The following is a 7262-nucleotide window of genomic DNA, read 5'->3' as shown; positions in this document are numbered from 1 at the left end:
TTAGTTATTAGACATTTAGCATTCCATATTATAAAAATATTTGTTCATTAAATAGAAATTTAATAATTAAATGAAGAACATGTTCACTTATACATAAGTGTTATATTATTCAACTAATAAATATTACATATTTATATAAGGTTTTATATATTGTAAACTAACACACTAGAATGTTCAAGTAATGGGACTTCGGCAATTAAATATGGGGGGTGGTAATTAACTACGAATGATAGGAGGTCCAAAAAATGACAAATTGCACACTTTATACTATAACGAATAAAATTGACATCAATTTTTGTGGTGGAGAGTTGAAACCTTAGGTTTAAGCACTTCACTAGTGGAAGAAGATGACGGAAAAAAAAAATCATTTTAATGATTGTTACAGTATATTTTGAGGGGCCCGAAGTTAGGGCGCATGACTAGACTACTAGGTCCTCTGACAACATTGACAAAGCTCCTCTCTGATTGAGCAGGCCCCACATTGACAACCTCAAAAGACTCTGCTCTTTCAGTTGTCAACCCACGCATTGAATCTTAACATTTTATGTCCTCGTCGAATACCTCAATCCACGGAAAGATTGCATCAATTTGTGAGTCGACATATTTAAAGTCCTCACTGCACTCTCAAAATTAAATGAATCTTCACAGGAAAGTCAATCATCACAACTACCTCCAACGACTCCTATTCACAGTCCAGTAGTCAAGAAAGAAAAGGATTGTTTCCCCCATAAGAAGTAACACTCATGCTCAGAAAAACCCAATACAATGGCGAGGATGAATATGCAGATTTGGGTGCACATTCTCTGCCTCTCATTAATCGTTCTAACGGCAGCCGAGGGCGTTCAGCAGAACACCACTTTCCTCTTCAACCGCTTCAACGCCACGAGCAGAATCAAATATGTTGCAGATGCCTCACTACAATCGAACACAATCCGCCTCACAAACCATTCCCAGCGCCTCATTGGCCGCGCTTACTTTGACCAGCCCGTGCCCATGAAAAGAAACGGCTCAGTCATCTCATTCAGCACAACCTTCGTTTTCGCCATGGTTCCGCGGCAAAGGTCGAGTGGAGGGTCAGGGATATGCTTCATCATGTCTCCCTCAACGGCTCTCAACGGTGCCATCGCCAGTCAGTACTTGGGCCTCTTCAACGTCTCCAGCGACGGCAAGGACTACAACCATCTCTTCGCTGTTGAGTTTGGCGTAACTCAGCGGTTGGATGTTAACTACCGTAACCGCGTTGGTATCGATCTCAACGGCTTCAACGCCTCCTTGGCTACGCCTGCTGGTTATTGGCATCAGAACGGATCGACGCCTGTTATTCTGAATAGCGGGCATAATATAAGGGCTTGGATTGACTACGACGGTGCTTCTCAACAGCTCGACGTACGCATCGCACCAATTGGACGGGCGAGGCCGCACAAAGCTCTCCTCTCCAGAAAAGACTTGAATTTGAGTCATGTTATACGAGACTCTATGTACGTTGGGTTTTCTGCATCTACAGGTATGTCTTTTTTTAAGATCCTCCTTTCCATGAACATTATATTCTATCTTATTCTTGCATGCCACTTAAACACAAATGTAAAAGATAAAAGAAAAATGGGTGTTGTGACGGACAACTAAACCTTGCATTGATAGAGACAACAAAACCTTGCATTATTCGTCTTTAAAATATGTGTTTTTTCATCCTCAAAAGTTAAGGGTCTACCTTATATTCAGAATTTGTCAAATGTTGAATGTTGTTGGATTTGATAAGTAGAAATGTTTTTCTTACAGAGCAAATCAATTTATGACATTGTTATGGGAGTTTTACTATATGGTTTTTTAAATCAAATTCATTGACTTTATCAATTGACGAGCTTAAGGGGCTTTCTAATCATGAATGTTTCATAAGGCACAACACATGGTAAAGGTTTTGGAAATGAGGTCGCAAGCAAAGTGATTTCAACCATGGAAGAAGCTTTGTAGTTAAGCACTCTTGAGTTGGAGTAGTAGTGGGATGGGTGACCTCCTAGAAAGTCCCAGTGCTTCACCTAAATCCAATGAGTGATGGCCCTGCCCTATACCCACTAAAATATAGGGTGGGGGAATCTAACTAATGAACCCCAAATCCAATGAGTGACAAGTGTTCCATTTATTGTCATGAGAGATGGATTCATGTGAATCACTGCTCATGAAACACAAATCAATGAGTTTGACTCAAAAAACTACATAGTTAAATCTCAATAGCAATATCATAAATGTTGGATTTGTTAATTTGGAAATGAGTTGTGTTGAGCAAGAAAAATGAAAATTCAACTAAATGATTTCAGTCCAATTTCAATTCCACCTCTTGAGGTAGAACTAACAAATTCTCATTACGGGCCAACATGGGAATTCAAAACTCATATTCCAATTCCTATTTAACACCTCCAAATTGAGGATTTTTTTTTTTTTAATTGTTTAAATATTGATTCCAGTTCAATTCCCTCAAACAAATGGACAAAGATTTAGATTTTTTTTTCTATGAAGTAATCTTTTATTAATAATTCATTTGAGAGAAATACTTTAAAAGTTATTCTTTAGATAAGAATCAAGGACTGAGGGTTCAATGTTATGCAAAACATCTTCTTCACTAAGACAAAGCGTTAGTTGTATTAGTTAGCTTGAAAGGCGGAGTGGAGTTGCTTAAAAAAAACTTGAAATTGATGTTTAGAAATAGCTTTAATTTTTATTGTATTATTCTTAAAGAGAAAATTTATCCTTGGGCTGAATAGATTATCCAACATTTACAGGTTTTCTCCAAATTGGGTTTCCTAGATATATCTATGTTATTCTATGTGGGATTGATCTATGCTATTTTGTCTTTCATTGTTAGTTTTTGTTAATTAATCTAGAGTAGTGATTGTTATAAATAAGATATGAACATTTTTGTGAATTAATTGTGCAATAAATCAGTAGCTAGGTTTTGAGAAATTAACAAGGATTATCTATTCCTCTAAATTCACCCAAATCATCTTCTTAGCCTCGTCCCTAATGATATTGGAGCCTTGCATTCAATAAGAGTTATCTCCACTGAACTCATTATAAATCATTCAAGTTGAATCCATTTTTCAACTTTAATTTTTTTAATTTAATTTTAATTCATATCTTTTTAATTTAATTGTATTTTTTTAAAGAATAATTTTGGATACAAAATGTTTTAAAATTAAGATTATATAGGCATTTATTGAATGTAAGTGTACATCTTAGATTTTTTAATCCTCACACCATTACCATCCACCCTCAATTCTGTGTGCATGTGTGTTTTCCTCTTTTAAGAATAAACTTATATATGAAATGATTGTAAAATAAGGTAAATAATTATCAAATCACAAATTAATGGTAAGAATTTTATTTATCAAACTCACACCAATACACTTCAACTTCTATTGAGTATAAATGAAAAGTCTTTAGAAAACTATAATTTCAATAATCCATACATAAGATGTCATAACATATTAATCTGCAAAGAGAATATACAAATAAACAAAATCTATATTCCTTTTTTAAAATAAAAAAGGAGAGTTTAAGTGCAAGGAAAAATTTCACCTTTTACAAAAATAAACACATAAAATATCTATGACTAGTTTACATGTATCAGTTTGATTTATTTTAGTTTCCCAATACATGCATAAAATATTGTTATTGATTACTTTAGAACTATGTATTGTGCTTTAAATAACTTCATGGCAAGACTTAAGCCAAACTTCACTTGGTAGTAATCACGAAACTCAAAGATGTGTCCACCAAGTAGTTTTTTGTCAAATGTTTCAAACTTCCTCATTAGTTATACTTAAATTTCAATTTTCATTCTAATTAAGGTTAATGAATTTAATTATGCACACATCCAAGTATCTATTTTTAGATTTACAATGTTTTCACAAAAATCTCATATGATGTTTTATTGCAAAGTAATGTTACTTCATAAAATGTTCTCAATGAGACACATTATTAGTTATAACCCTTGACATGCCTTGTGTATGACCACATACATGCTACATCTATGTGTAGTTAAAACTTCTACCAAATCCTTAAAAAAATTCACATTACAAATTTTCTGTTCTACGTTTTTAATTTTTTTAAATTTATTGACATATCTAAGAGCCATTTTTTAAAAAAATGCTTTTACATAACAACACAAGATTGCTATTCCTAAAAGAGAAAAAAAAACTTTCATGATTGATATTTTTTTATGCAATTATTAATAACTTTAATAATAACTATATCTTATTGAATAGCGAAAAATATGTTAAAGAATGATAATTAGAGAAAAAAAAAATTTCATGATTGATATTTTTTTATGCAATTATTAATAACTTTAATAATAACTATATCTTATTGAATAGCGAAAAATATGTTAAAGAATGATATTTAGGAAAATTAGACAATTTTAAGATTTTCAAGTTTTTCAACTATTCATGTAACTTTTGTTGGATGAAAATGAGTTTTCTTGAATGAACTTGTGATCCACCTTTGGTTGAGAAGCATTACATTTTGGCATGGAGCTTCACAACTGGTGACAACAAGGCTCAAGATATAGACATTTTGCATCTACCTTCCTTTTATGTCAAAATCTCAAACTTCTACAAATCTACAAAATTCATATATATTATTGTAATGTGCTTAATAGCTTCAATCTTGGGACTCACTCTTAGCACATTTTATTGGTTAAAAAGGATGGACTATATAGAATCCTATGAAAAATGGGAGTTGCAGTATTGGCCACAAAGATTTAATTATCAAAAGCTCAACCTCGCTACAAAGGTAATTATAAATGCAACTATATGTTATTACATTCAAATTAAATTGATTAACTTAAATTTCATCTACCTTAATAAAGTTCAAATCTTTTTTATATTCAAAAATATATTTTTAATGATTTATCAATATTTCATTAATATTTAAATATCATCTACACTTTAAATCATTTTATTTCTTAACATCTACACATAATTAAATATCATCTACACATTTCATTTTATGATTAGCGTGTTGATTTTTTATCATTTAATAGTAAAATGTTACTAAACTACTACAACATTCTTTTAGACCAAATCTCTAGTAACTATAGGTAATGGATCAATTGAACATGTCTTTCGTCTTTCTCTTAAGACTTCCATCATTTTAGCTTATGATACCATCTCATCATTTTATTTATTAGAGATACTTGGTCATTCATGCACCCAAATTTTTATCAGTTTAATCAGATGAACAAAAAAGACGATAACTAATATTTATTTTATACTTTACCAATCATACAAATATCAGTTTATTTCATTTTCAAAATTATACATTTCGGAACCATAATTAGACAATCCGAAAGCTGTTAAAGATACAGACACATGAAAAACAGTCAGGCCCTCACCTTCTTCACGACAAATATATTCCTTGATCATAGTCGTTGCAAATTTTCCATACACAACAGAATTTTTGACAACGGCTTTGCCTTGTTTTATTGCAGGGTTTTAGGGACGAGAATCTTCTGGGCTACGGGAGTTTTGGTCGGGTATACCAGGGAACTCTGCCTTCCGGCGAAGAAGTCGCCGTGAAATGCATCACAAAAGATTTGGCACAAGGAATGAAGGAATTCATGGCAGAAATATCCAGCCTTGGGCGGCTGCAGCACCGAAATTTAGTGCCTCTGAGGGGCTGGAGTAGAAAAAATAGTGCCTCTTCATCGTCTATGACTTCATGTCCAACGGCAGCCTTGAAACAAATCTCTTCACTCCAACATTGAATCTTTCATGGGCACGGAGATACAAAATCATCACAGATGTGGCTGCCGGATTGTTGTACTTACACGAGCAGTGGGAAAAATGTGTGGTGCACAGAGACATCAAATCCAGCAATGTATTACTGGACTGTGATCTGAATGGCCGTGTGGGGGACTTTGGTTTGGCCAGATTATATGATCACAGTGAAAAGCCCGAAACAACTCATGTGGTGGGCACTTTGGGGTACATTGCGCCGGAGCTCATTCATTCAGGAAAGGCTTCTCCTTCAACAGATTTGTTCAGCTTTGGGACTCTTCTGCTGGAAGTAGTCTGCGGAAGAAAACCTGTGGATCCCCAAGGTGTCATTTTGGTTCAGTGGGTTTGGGATTTGTATGCGAATGGAAGGTTACTGGATGCTGTTGATGAAAAGCTTGGCGAGGATTATGAGAAGGGCGAGGCTGAGAATGTGCTTGTACTGGGACTTGTGTGTTCAAACCCTGATCCAAATGAGAGGCCAAGCATGAAACGAGTGTTGCAGATTCTCTGCGGTGAGGGTGCTTTGCATTTGGATCCTCTTGAGCCCTCCGCTTATAATTAAGTATTCAAGGCTCGAATAAGTCTGCAGGTGGATGTGGAGTTGTTTAATTCAACTGTTTTGCATTCAACAACCACAATTTTTGTAGTTAATCTTTGTTGGAAAGGGAATATTTTGAGGCCCATCAATCTATAGATTAGGAATAACATAAGGGCATGGATCGACTACCATAGTGACTCCAAGCAGCTGAAGATATATTGCAGCAATTGGACAGGGGATGCCTCAGAAACGCCAGGAAAAAAATGAATCTTATCATTCAAGATGTACGTTGGGTTTTCGGTGTCTACAAGTGACATCTCTCTTCGCTTGTTTTCACAGCCCATCATTTAGGAGTCGTGGCTTTATGATTATATTACTTCTATTGTTTTATTACGAATTTTCATATTTTATGATGAGGGTTTGCTATTGTTGTTAGTCCCAGGAACTAATGTTTTCATCAGACCTCCTATCTATTAATTTTTTTATCAAAATTATTGACTTTTAAAGTTTAAGAATTGTTTTATTTTTAAATTAATTTATTATCATTAATTTCTTTTTTGTGATTGGCTAGTCTTAATTTTGGTGGGAGTTTTATTATTTTTTCAATTCATAAATTGTAATAATATTTGTACTTCTAGAAATTCTATATTCGAGCTTCTGGGTGAGATTGTGTAAGAATTTTTAGCATCAACATTTCGGATCATACTCCATGATCCATCATCAGAATGTTAGTGAGCAAGCTAAGAAATTGCCAAAGATTTCTTATTTCAAGAAATAACCACATGGAATTCTTGTTTCTACAATTCACCTCATGAAATGATCTCATATCAGATTTGAGATCTGAAATCAATAGCCATGGCCGCCTACCTGCCTTGCCAAAAAAAAAAAAAAAAAGAGTGCAAAAACACCAACAGGCCTCCCTTACATGCTCTCCATGGTCTGGATTGAGTCCT

General features: G+C 34.1%; 1 pseudogene; it reads left to right on the top strand.

The window, feature by feature from the left end:
* The first annotated feature begins 628 nt into the window (after window positions 1-628).
* LOC149538124 (L-type lectin-domain containing receptor kinase S.4-like) lies at window positions 629-6744 on the top strand (annotated as a pseudogene).
* Window positions 6745-7262: the final 518 nt, after the last annotated feature.

The sequence above is a fragment of the Cupressus sempervirens genome, chromosome 9, assembly GCF_028749045.1.
Source record: "Cupressus sempervirens isolate cs-2001-9-10 chromosome 9, ASM2874904v1, whole genome shotgun sequence".
In the NCBI taxonomy this organism is placed as follows: domain Eukaryota; kingdom Viridiplantae; phylum Streptophyta; class Pinopsida; order Cupressales; family Cupressaceae; genus Cupressus; species Cupressus sempervirens.
Note: the sequence above shows the minus strand (reverse complement) of the source record. Positions and strands in the feature narration are given on the sequence as shown.